Source organism: Helicoverpa armigera, chromosome 7, assembly GCF_030705265.1.
Source record: "Helicoverpa armigera isolate CAAS_96S chromosome 7, ASM3070526v1, whole genome shotgun sequence".
Taxonomy (NCBI): domain Eukaryota; kingdom Metazoa; phylum Arthropoda; class Insecta; order Lepidoptera; family Noctuidae; genus Helicoverpa; species Helicoverpa armigera.
Window position 1 is genome coordinate 3318624 of NC_087126.1, and position 13598 is coordinate 3332221.

The 13598-nt window shown below is 33.9% G+C and overlaps 1 protein-coding gene across 1 annotated transcript in view; it reads left to right on the forward strand.

Annotated features, from left to right (window-relative positions):
• The window catches only part of LOC110378459 (5'-3' exonuclease PLD3), a 570622-nt gene that overhangs the window by 326606 nt on the left and 230418 nt on the right, over positions 1-13598 (forward strand). The window lies entirely within an intron of this gene.

Here is a 13598-nt window from a genome sequence, read left to right on the forward strand (position 1 = left end):
AAATCAAGCAACTCATTTAGCAACTTAACATAGAATAATAAAGGGTTTTGCAATAAATAACAATATTATGTTAATACAAGTTTATATTCAGCTTTAACGAGATTCGAACGAGCGATCCAACTCCCAACTACTCGTTAACGTGGAATCAAAATATTTATTATGAATCAATTTACATAAGCAGTAGAAAATATGCATGTTTAGGTATAACAATAACTCGTTGTTAGTTCTTACTGACGGTAATAATTGTGTTATTACTTTATATTTAAATCTGAAGAAGTTGGAGAAATTCGAAAAATATGTAATCTGTAAAAAATATTAAGTAACCATTTGGCCTGATTTGATTAGATAAATAACTTATTGAAGGCAGGAAGGATCGTTTTCGGTAGAAATAGAAGCAAAATACATATTTCTGCCAAAAAAGCAAGTTCAAGGTTCGTTCGAACGATGTATTTTTCACACTAACTCGTTACAAGTCAAACCACCATACCCTTGCTTATACAGCGGGTTCCTTCTGACATACAATGTCATTCTCAAACCATCATAATTATACAAATGTATGTAGATTCCTGACACAGATTCAACTCATATCAGACATAACAGTCACAAATAAACGTTTGTTTCCTTCTCATCGGTAGCTTTGTTTCTGTCCGTTTTCATTGTAATGTTTTGCCAAACCCACATTGAGTTGTCAAACTCTCGTCAGATAGGCACCTACCGTGTAATTATTTATCTGAATGTACCATTTAAGTTCTTAGAAAGTATTAAATTACATGTTTCGGGTAGTCCGTAGATAGAAGCTTTGGAACGATTTTTCACACGATAACTACTTTTTTTAATGACTGTAACGTCTTTATTGTTTTGGATAGAAAACTTCTGGGTACGATCTGACGGTTAAGACATTAGTTTTTAAGAAGGAATTGTTTTATAGTGAGTCACTTGTCGGTTTTTTATTTGATGTCTTGAATAAGCAGTGGAGAATGTAAATGCGTGGAAAAAAAACTACAACAGAAATTGAGTATGACAATGTGGCCATGTTCAAATGGAGCTTTATTCTTTGTTTTACAAACATAGGTAACATACCAATAGTTCGTAATACATATATCGGCTAACGATTCGAAAGAACAATGGATTCAAACTACTTAATTGTAGTCATTAATTATTCAATAAAATTATCCAGTATTACATAGGTAGTGACACCACTCTAACCAAGGGGTATCGGGTTGCCCGGGTAACTGGGTTGAGGAGGTCAGATAGGCAGTCGCTTCTTGTAAAGCACTGGTACTCAGCTGAATCCGGTTAGACTGGAAGCCGACCCCAACATGATTGGGAAAAGGCTCGGAGGATGATGATGATGACATAGGTAGTATAGAAAGCCAATTACAGTCAATTAGTACACCTAGTATCAAAGTCGAAAATGGAAACATCAAAACTAATCAGTAGCTAGTCAAATTACGGTCAGAGGAATGTGTTTTTGAAACTAGAACAACGATTATAATAAAAACAAAAGCCACAATATCGTTATTGTTAATTTATTCATTAAAAACTAACTCCGTACTCAATTGTTTTGAGAGCCAACATCGCGCAGAGTCGGTTTATTTTTTCAGTGACAGTGAATATTCGAGTAATATACCTACAATATTATTTGAGAGAGACAAAAGTAAAACGTTTGTTGCTCTTGGCCTTTCGTTCTTCGAGTTTTATTATTGCGTTTATAGAAATAATATCACTGAATATGCCTAAGAAGGTCTTATATTTATTTTTACGCTGGCTGTAGATAACATACGAATCAGCTTTCTGTCATCGTTTTATGAGTGAGTTTTCTACCGAATTTTGGTATATTATTTCGTTTGCTAACGCGCTGACTGACATAAACAGGCATAATCCATTTACATACTTCACATTATCCGAGTAACGTTACAAAAAATACGAACATTTAATAAAACAAACAAGTAACATTTTGTTACGTAAAACAACTTTAAACTTGAGCCATTAAAGTCCAACCTGTTATAAAAACAAATATTAGCCCGCGATAAAGACAAAGTCAGGGAAAAATGGAGCATATCACTATATGAGATGACGTTTTATTTGCTTACCGTCAACCATTTTGTTTGAGACTTTCACTACCTGGAAATGAGGAAGATGGTAATAAATTATGAGGTGTGGACAAGGCGAAGGTGTTCATATGATTATTTTAAGACCGTGCCACACAGAAAGACATTGATGATGCTATGAATTAGATGACAGGTTGAGAGCTTAGAAGGACAATTCGGGAGCGATAGCGGGATGAGATATAGCTTTTATTTTTATTTTATCAACCTGAGATCTAGTGTTAGGTGTTATTAAGAGTTAATGAGTTCAATAATACTGTATTCCGCGGCAGTGACAGCTAGTAAAATTATTTGCTTGTTCTGGATAGCAACAATTCTAGAAACTCCTACAATTTTTATAATTTAGGTACTAATATCGCATATCTTCCTTTAATATCCTTTGGTGTGTTAAGCCCTTTTCTGATATGGTTTAACACACCTGTTAATGCAGTGTTTGTTCTTTCATTATGAATGGAATGTTTTCACGATGTCCATGGTAATGAGATGAGATGGAAAGTCAAACAAATTGATGCACGGCTTGAATCTTAAATATGCAGAAGAGGTATCTAATAATGGTTAAAGAGATAATGCATTTTATCTATGTATAGGCAAACTATCTGTGTTTCTGTCTTTGCAAATAAAAAGATACTGTAGTAATGTGATTCCATGACTTTTAAAATATACCGTACAGTGTATATTAATAGAATCTATAATGTTCTTATAAATAGCGGCAGTCTATAGTTATTAAAGTAGCCTATTTAGCCTTTAAAGTTCAAGGGAACAGAACAATTTCATATTAATGCTAATTGAATGTCAACCATTTGGATTACAAGGTTTGGATTCCTTGAAACTGATAGAAGAAATAAAGCTGATACAGTTTGTGAAAAAAAGAAAAATAGAAGATCATTGAAGAAGGTCCATGTAAGCATTCTTTATAACACGTGGCCCAAAAAGGCACCAGAAAAGCGATTTCGTAAAATTTTTATGCGATGATATTTTACAAAAATTATCGAACAAAAACCACCAACCTATATAAAATTCAAATTGTATTTTTAAGTCAAACGCGTCGGAGGGATGATCTGAAATGGAATCGACGTATTTTCCCAGTAAATCTCCCGGACTCAGCTGTAAAATCTGGAACGAGGGCGAATTTATAACGCAATGAATAAAAGCCGCGAAAGCATAAATCACGAATTTAATGAACAGTTTTATTTGGTTAATAGTAGGACGTCTTTCGGCTGCAAACTCCGGTATTTATTTAATGACATTGTTTAACCAAAAACATTGTTCGGAGACAAAATTTTCTGGTAGTTTGCTCTTAATTACTATAATATCATTCTCCTGGTGGAGCTGCTATTATTTTCGTTCACGGTTTGTTAAACACCTTAAATGGGTACATTATTTCACCATCTAATTTTCATTTGTGCGAAATTTCATTTGGTTGGTTGTGATACGGCGTGCGTCGCCCCATTCTTACCACATATTAGCCGTTTTGGAGTGCGCACTGCTCGTCGAGAACAAAATGACACGCTTTACTTACTAATGAACGCTTGTGTCTTACCAATGGAAAACTTGAACATTTCCTTTAATTAGAATCTAATTTTCAGAGATGTGTTTGTTTTGTTTAATTAGTCGCTTTTCTACGGTGGAATGAATATTTTATTTTAGATCTAATTTGTACTTTAATTGTACGTAATGTTTTTACTTTATTGCGTTTATGTTTCATGACAATATATTTATATGGGACGCTTTGTTTACGTAGGTATTTTTATAATTCAATTTAACTGTATTACTCTTCAAATTGCAGTTGCTGTATGATAGAGCAAAAGTATGCTTCTACAATTCCCACAGTGCTCTAAATTCTGTGTTATTTTTATAAAGCTACCTCAAAATCCTACTCACAATTCTTCCATCCTTGCAAATAATCGGCCACCCTCACCGCACACCTTTACATGTGACATTATAAATCTATATTTAGACGTCCAGTGAAAGACATTTAATTTAATATAACAGATGTTCCCATCCCGAGTGGACACGCTCCACAGCGAATCCTTTGAGTTTGTCACGGGCAAGCTCAAAAGAACCGTCAACAAAGGATTGTTATTCCAAATGTGTTCAGAGTTATATAAACAAGTTCGTCAATTGAGCGTACGCCGCTGCGAAGCTTTGAAATCTTATCACGACAAAAAAAGACTTAAAAATACGTAAAAGTGTTAATAAATTCGATTTTTTGAGCACAGAGAATTTTTTCGTTCATGCTGAAATTGTATATTGTGCTTATTTTGATCAGGATTGTAATCAGGTTGTTAGGTTTTGTAGAACACCTACATTTGTCAATGGTTCTTTTTTATTTTCTGAAATAATATGGCTTTGCCATACATTCAGCAGCTGCTGGTAGAAATGTATTTCTTTCTTTTGTAAAAGGTAAAGTTAAACAGAAGAAACCTAGATATGAGCTTATATACCGACATTGTGTTTTGAAGTCTTACAATTCTTAGTAAGAACTGTTTAACTGAAAGCTATAACACTTAAAGCCATACATTGTTCCAATGGGCCTCAAAACGATAGAAAAAAATCGGCCGCATTTATTCCAGAGTCGAATAAAATCCTCTGAAAATATGCGCTCTTTCTGGTAACACATTCAGTGCCTCGATGTTTGTTTCGTTTTACGTTCAGAAAACAAATGGTTGAGGTGGATAATTGAAATCCGAACTGGGGCAAGCTTCCCGCTTGCCGTCCGTAGTGAATACCGATGGAGTCCTCTTTAAAACTATTTTCTATCTCTCCACATACCCCCTTTTGCGGGCTAGTGACCGCCAAGCCTGTACAGCGAACAACTATGTAGAAGTCCCATGACCCACTTGCCGAGCAAACGAGGCGAAATTATTAAAGGAATTTTAATAAAAACACATCGCGATGTTTACGACTAGGTAGGTATATAGGTATGTTTGAGGTTACAATGGGCTTCGAGTCGATTATGGAAATTGTGGAGGGTAGTGTGACGTCATGGGGAAGAAAAATATGGTGTTGTTGTTTTAACGTACGCTACCATACGGGAGACTATCTATAGCTATGAGATAATGTTTATTGCTGCACCATGTATTTATCTACTTTTGATGGTAGATTTAGTTTTCTTTTAATATTAATTAGACCGATAAGTCAGCCTTGCAATTCGCTCTACATATACTGTGTTTTAATAATTAATTTTCTTTATACATATATTGCATTGCGTTGTATTTGCTTAAAACATAGTAAAATAATACTAACAACTAAGACAGAATACGCTCCACAAATTCCACAGGATATCAACAATTCAAAACCGTACAATAATCACGTGAGAGTAACTGTCTATTCCGAAATTGAAACAAAACAAATACCTCGACATAACATTACACAAGATATTACCAATCCTAAAATAGAACACTCGAAACACAATGAAACCATAGAAGCTTCGAATAACAGACTATCCAATTCAAATATACGCAACGACGCGTCTTCAAAAGTCAATAACTCACTCTGATGTCAAAAGTCATTATTACGTCACACCTTTGAATTAAATACGAAAGAATCATCGTGAGTGACAATTTAATGAAGTGTTGGTCCATTGTGTAATTAAAATCAACGCCATTAAACCTTAGCTTATAACTAATGAATGCTTGATAATGATAAGTCTGACAAGAATGTTGTAAGCGAAAATGAAGATTATTGAAGTGGTCGAATAGTGCTTACAGCAGTAGCGTTGTGTCATAGAAGTCAGTTTTGAATGTTATTGGCTTCTTAGTTGGCTAATATTAAGTCACAATACACCTATTAAGTATTGCAGTAATGCAGATGTTAAGAACCCATCCAATCTAATCAAGCATCCTTTCACACGTATAGCTTGGCCTTTTAGAGGTCAAGACACTAATACAAGCTACTGACAATGTAGACTAATATTATAATCTTGGGAATCGGATCCACGAGGAATTCTAGATTCAGCCACACTTGGGATAACTATACAAACAAAACAAGTTAGTATCGCAATACCAAACGATATACTGAGGGGTTAGGGGGAAACTCGCCTCTGGGCCGCGGCCCAGATTACACGGTATAATAACAGTCGCGAAAACTGGTCCGAATGTGCGGGCCAGATTACTATGTGAAAAAAGTGACGGAGGTAAGTCGACCCATAAAATCCGATAGTTGTGAAATTTTTCACAGCTCAAAATCGTCAGGAGGCAAAAAGACTTAGATCTTTTTCATAATTTTCATCATAAATATAATACTTTGTCTAGATACTGGACTCCTAGTAGCTAATATAAACTTCGTTAAATAATGAAGTTCCTATAGATATTTGATACATAGTTTTTATTTTTCCTTTTTTTTAATATCCAGATTAGGTGGGATAAAGTTTTTGTTGCATATTTAGTTCCTATACCTATATAATATATTTAATAATCGCAAAATTATCGAAAATATTGATGTCAATATATCCAATGTCAACATAAATGAGTGTTACAAAAATACTCTTGTTGCCAAAAAGGGGTCTGTTTTTTCTTGTAACACTCGAACAATATTTTGATAAAAAGAAACAATGTTTCTATATTTACGTTTTACTTATAAATTGAGATTATTAATTAAGTATCTATTATTTAACGAAGAACGAAGCTCCATTATTTAACGAAGTTTATATTAGCTACTAGGAGTCCAGTATCTAGACAAAGTATTATATTTATGATGAAAATTATGAAAAAGATCTAAGTCTTTTTGCCTCCTGACGATTTTGAGCTGTGAAAAATTTCACAACTATCGGATTTTATGAAATTAAGTCCCAATGGGTCGACTTACCTCCGTCACTTTTTTCACATAGTAATCTGGCCCGCACATTCGGACCAGTTTTCCCGACTGTTATTATACCGTGTAATCTAGGCCGCGGCCCAGAGGCGAGTTTCCCCCTAACCCATACTGAGATCTGTATTTACAATTCCTAGTAGTAATTTAACACAGATACACGCAAACACTAGAAGCGACGATGAAACACAGGATAACATAATGTTAACAATTTAAACCCAAAATTGGCACACATTTTCGTCGGCAAACAAGGATGTCTAAACAATTTACTATCTGAATGCATTACCAAAACACACTCATGTTATGATTACGACGGATCTGAGACGCGAAATTAATGCTGAACATAGAGATCTCTGTTTATATGGCAATTACCAACAGATAGACGAAACATTAAGTCAGGGACCCGATTCTGCTAAGTTAATAATGTCAAAATTGAATCGCAACAGCAGTTTTAACCATATCGGGCATTCTGCTACTAATATAAGACCAATCTTATTCCAACGACATTTGATTGATTTGCGATTGGTCTGCTATTTTGGTGATTGTGGTCTAAACGGTAGTTTTGCTAGAAAAGGATAAAAACGTTTATTTCAAAGAAAAAATAGCGGAATGCCACATACGCTTCAATCCTAATTGAGTCGTGATAGGATCTCAGTCGGATGTGAATCGTATGTCGCTTAAGTAAAATTAGCCGAATCGTGCCCCAGATTGCTCATTCCAAAATTCCTATTAAGTTGGTGTAATCAATCAGATTCAACGAGAATGTTCAATGGTATTGTAGTGTAATCACTGAATTACACTCGTCCTTCTGTCTTTAGAACTGTTATTTGATTAATTAGTGATATTACTCAATTGGAAGTTTATATGCTTACAAATATTGGGATGTTCGTTGTCTTGTTTTAGATGTTCTAATGGTTTGATTAGTTCAGTGTTCTGAAGTCTTTGAAATCCAACTGTGTACGTTTCTAGTCATTACGAAACAGTTGTTGATTGGGTTCTAGACTATATGCGGTTAATGTTCAATATGATGCTCCAATCTATTGTCAGCTAAAGGTGGCAGTCGGTCATTTATAAATAGCTATCAGTATCAAACAGCAATTCATTGATTTCAACCATACTTACATATTATTATCAGGTGTCCTCCACATTTTCAGAAATATAATTTGCAGAATTATTTTCATCTAAATACATGTAAGATTTATTTACATACTAATTTCGAAATCCACACACACAATTTACACTTACCACATCTATTCTATTTTCGTCATCTTCATTTGTTTCCACCGCAGCCTCTGTAATCTCGTGCGTAGGAATGATATAATTGAAGGAGGCACGTTATTCGCATATAATCAAACATCCATAAAGGTAATTATTTCGACATACCTCGATGATATCATAGAGACATCGTTAGCGGTTACAATGTACGTTTAAATGCGGATTAAGTTCGTCTTGATTGATTACAGCGTAATGCGAAATTGTATCTTTACTTAATGTTGCCTTAAAGGTCAGGATGTTTTGCGGATTGATTACAAATAATGTGGTCATTAAGTACAATGTTTATAGCACCTGAAATGGATGAGCAATAAGATGTGATGTCAAGCTCGTTGATAGTTTATGGGGCTGATGTTTAATCAATCGGTTCTGAAGTGCGTAGGAAGGTACGATTTAATGGGAATCATACATGGCTAGTTGGGTCCATGAGTTACAGTACAGAACCGAGTTTACAAATTGTGGTAAAGGAACTCTTTTATGAATTAAATAGACAAGAGAAACTTGTAATTATAACTGTCGAAATATTTAATTTCCAGCAAGCCCGTACTTAAACTAAAATAACTTCACGTTTTCCTCATCTTACCATGAAATAGCTCGTAAAAGAAACAAAGATTGGAGCTAAGTAACATAACAACAAAACTCTCAAAAAAATCCGTTGACAGCAATATAATAGTTAAGAAAATCATTGTAAGAATGTCAATCAACATAAGCCCATTGTTAAAAACAAAGAGGATAATAAAAACTAAGAATAAGACAAAGTAAACATTTTGCGTGATATTTATGGTACAAAAAATATAACAAAAGGTACGGAGATACTTAGGAGAATTTATGTCATGGTTCTAAGACCGTTTTATTACGACTACCGTATTTATGTCAATAGGGAGTCAACAATGAGTCATAACCTTCCATGTGTTTTATGGACATTTGGAAACTTTTTTCTCTTTTATTAGTTTGGAGAATATAGCTTCTGTGAATATTGAAGACAATGAAATTCGATATCCGTCCTGTCTATTTTTTGTGATACCTGATTCTGATTCAGAAGGCGTAATCAGTAACCCAATAAAAAATGAGTAACATTATCTTGCCAAAATCTCGTAAAATGAAACACTACAATTGTATTCGAATTGAAAGTCGAATATTCTTTCTATTTGAGATAATACTCTACTACATAACAGGTGTAGACATATTATAATGCCTAAATAAAGAAAATTCTAAGAAATAAAATTGTCATTATGCAAATAGATTTTCTTTTATTCAGTCTAAAAATCTTAGCATTTCGAAGATAAATTGCTAGAGCTTTATATAAATCGGAGTTGAATATTAAATACAAAAGCGTACATAAAAAGATACCGAAAAGAATGGAGATCAAATAAATTGTATTAAGCAATTATTCGCTTAAGGGGTCGAGAAATAAACAATACGTTAATAACTAACATTCGTGGGTGTGATACTCTAATTGATGAAATAAGTGAAGGAGTGGGTGTTAATGGCCACTAGCATTGTATGACAAATGTCACATAAAATTGTTCAGCTTTCGACGACTCTCCCACAGTAATTCTTAATAACGTCCGCAACGATGAGTTTGGGAGTGGAAATGGGACACAATACTTGGCTTTATGATGACTGTGCGTTTTGAAGAATTAGCCCTTGTATGTTCGAATGCTTCGGCAACTGTGAAGCTTCCTATCTCAGAAATTGTAGTTACATACAATATGAGGCTAATTGCTAATATTGGAAGATTTATATAATGTCCTAAATAATGTTTATGAAGCCATTAGGTACCTTATAGGATAGGATATTACTTATCTTCCTAATAATAATACTATACTTAACACTATTAGCTTTTCTAAGCCAAAATCTATTGCTGAATTGTGCTGTGTTCTTTCACAATATAGTCGCCCATGTATGGATAGTAACATGAACTATTTTGACTCTCTCTTTGAAACCATAATACATCTGCAAAGCCATTGTTATTTCAGATGTTTTAAGTTACAGTCACATCTTGCCATCAGGAGTTTCAGCTTGTTTCGCTATAATAACATATAGAAGAACAATTTCTTCTATGCCTTACAATTCAATAATAACATTCCAATGTTAATATTACCTTCAGCGTCATTGATATCATGACAATCTTCAATTCTTTCATACATGAATGTCGGGCGTTTTATGGGCTGTCTCTTGTTTTTGACGATCGAAAAGTTCTGATTTTTCAGCCTAATTTGAATAAACGGTTTTGAGTTTGAGTTTGAGTATATGACTTGCGACCAATCCCTATATTCTATCTATCGCTTATTTTGCTTACCAAAGATTCCAATACGACGGTACGTGTAAGGGTTAATATCACAATTCTATCTCCAGTCTTCTTCTTCCTCCTGCCCTGTTCCCAATTTTATTTGGGCTGGCACAATATGTCATCTTCTTCCATATCTCCGCCACTCGTCATACTGACACTCACTCCTTTTCTATTCATGTCGTCTTTCAGGCAATTCATCCATCTTTTCTGAGGTCTCCCTTTTCCTCTCCATCCATCTACATTCATACTTAGCACACACTTTGTTGCATGCATATCATCCCTCGTCATTACCTACATGTCCGTACCATGACAATCTTCTACTTTTCATCTTTTCTGTAACTGGCGCTACTTTCAGACTTCCTCTAATGTAATCATTCCTCACTCAAAATTCTATCTCTAGTAATCACACATCAGTGGATAGATAGAATGTTGAGATCGGTTGTTAGACAATGATATGAACTAATCTAGAGTGTCTAGATCTCACAGGTTAATTCCGTCTCAATTGAATACTCTGCATATAACCTAGCTTGGTACGACAGAGTTCAATTAGAGCCATTTGTGTTAATCCGATGGTGACTGAATGAATATCACCGTGAGAATTAAAACTGACGGTGAATCATAGTTTTGTAACATTTTTAAAGCTGAATATTATGAGTGTAAGTTTTTATTATGAGGATTGCAAGAGGTCCTTTGCTTGACAAACTTTATTAGCTCTATAACTAAGTAGACCTGAAAAATCTATGATAAAATGAATTTCGGTTTTATTTGTACCCTAACATACAGCTCCAAACAAATAACGTGAATTGTACCAAACTACGTAAAACTACATTGCATTTATGTTATAAGTAAGGTTAATTATAAAGTTAATATGCAATAATTGATCATTAAACGACTTTTAAATTGAATTGAACATTGTTTCATTTCAATATAAATTAGTCAATTATTAAAATCTAAATTATTTCTCCACATCATATCGGTTTTTAAATTGGCATTGTAATAGAGTTTGCTACTGCATCAACGTAATTATTAAATACTAGCCGTTTTCCCGCGGTTTCACCCGCGTCCCGTGGTAACTACTGCCCGTACCGGGATAAAATATAGCCTATGTTACTCGTGGATAATGTAGCTTTCGAATGGTGAAAGAATTTAAAAAAACGGCCCAGTAGTTTTTGAGCCTATTCATTACAAAACAAACAAACAAACAAATAAAGTTTTCCTCTTTATAATATTAGTATAGAAAAGCAAATTTAAATTCTATTGTGAACTCGTTCGATTATGAATTGTAAATTAATTTGGAGAACATTGAATTTTGAAGTAAATATTATTGTAATAATTCATTTATATTCATGATGTGGTTTAGATCACAATCATTGATTTAATGCGCGTATTGTTTATTTAGAAATCATTTTTATAATGCTTTCGAATTTATCTTTACGAAACATAAATAAACGTTATTTTGATCTGATCTTTTGTTTTGTAATAAATAATACCGATTATTATTTTTCATTTTGGTTATAGTTTGATGACTTTGTGCCCTTAAGCTAAATATATTTTGCAGAGGACATAAATCACATATTAAAAATGTAACTGTTTATCTATTAGCTACTGATGCTATATTTCACAGGCCGTGCGTGGGACCTACTTATTAGGAACATGTTATTTTAAAGTTATTAACTTCACTCTGGTACAGAAATAGTTCACACTAATCCATATTCAATATTTGTTCTACACCTACACTCCTGATTTATTATATACCTGTGATTTATTCGGACACACGCATTTACCTAGATCTAACTTATATTGATGGACATGTATAAAAATAGCACTCGTAAGTAGTCCTTGTCTTTCATAGAAGAAACACTATAAAAACTATACCTTAAGTTTGTCTTGTCTCTCCACATTTTTTACCATTTCCAAATCAACTCTCACTGTGCTCGACTATGTAAGTTCCACCCATGGTTAGGTACTCAGGCACCTCAGGAAAAGTAGCCTATTTCTATAACTTATCTTGGTGTAGATTTTTTATAATAGGAATACTCTTATTAAAAAAAATGTGAAGATTGAAGTTGGAAGTTCTAAGGAAAGTTTCCTATATAAATAATGAGTAAGCAAATTACGCTAAACAATCTAGCTACTACATAAAATAGACCGTTATGACTGTTCTCATCCACATTTGTCATGCTAATTGACCAGGACCACACACCCAATGTATCAGGATGACAATCTTCCCAGCCAATAAAATTTAATGGAACTAAATAGGCTAATGTACTAGCGACAGATGACTAGCTACTACTTACGCATATTTAGATTGGCCTTGACCGACTAGCTTTATGTCTTTGCTAGAAAGAATTATTGGAAGAACACAGGCTAAGAAGAAAAGAGTAGTCGTTCTTTAGATATTGAAATTATATAGTACTGGTATTTTAAAGGCTGTTTGAAGTAAACTTGAGCTCTGTGTTTTGATGAAGTATTTTGCTGCTTTCTTTGACCCTACGGTAGCATGGGCCTCTCTTGTTCTATTCATTCCTCTATGAAGTTTACAAGGAAAAGGCTACAAAGATTTATTCTATTTAATACTTAAAAATAAAACGAAATTAACCGAAAATATTTATCACCAGCTTCCTCCTTTCCTTTTCAGTTTCATCGGGATCAACAGGAAAACTTTTTAAGTTGATTAAAAAAATATAATGTTTATAAAAGAGAAAAGTAAAATTAATCTGATTATACGCAGCTTCCCTTTGAGGTTGTATAAGGAAGATTTGAAATTTAAAATTCTGTGGGTGAGTCCCTGCGATTATGATATGGAAGAGATGACCGTAGCATTCTGGTCACGTCTGCCAAGCTTTGTCAGATTTGGCTGCAGGTAGCTTTGCCTGTCCCTCTAAGTCTATTGTTCTTTTTTCAAATAAAATACTAAGATTTTTTTTTCATAATATTTTTTTATAAAGAGGTTGGTGAATTCAGATTATATACGTCAATAGTTTTAGGCTATTAATAAGATTTATTTTATTTGGCTTCAATCATGTTTATGTTGCACCCTCCATAGGAAAACCTTCAAAGGGCACGAAATGATTTCGTGTGTAACAAGGTTGTTTTAGCGTAGCGTGAGCCACCAA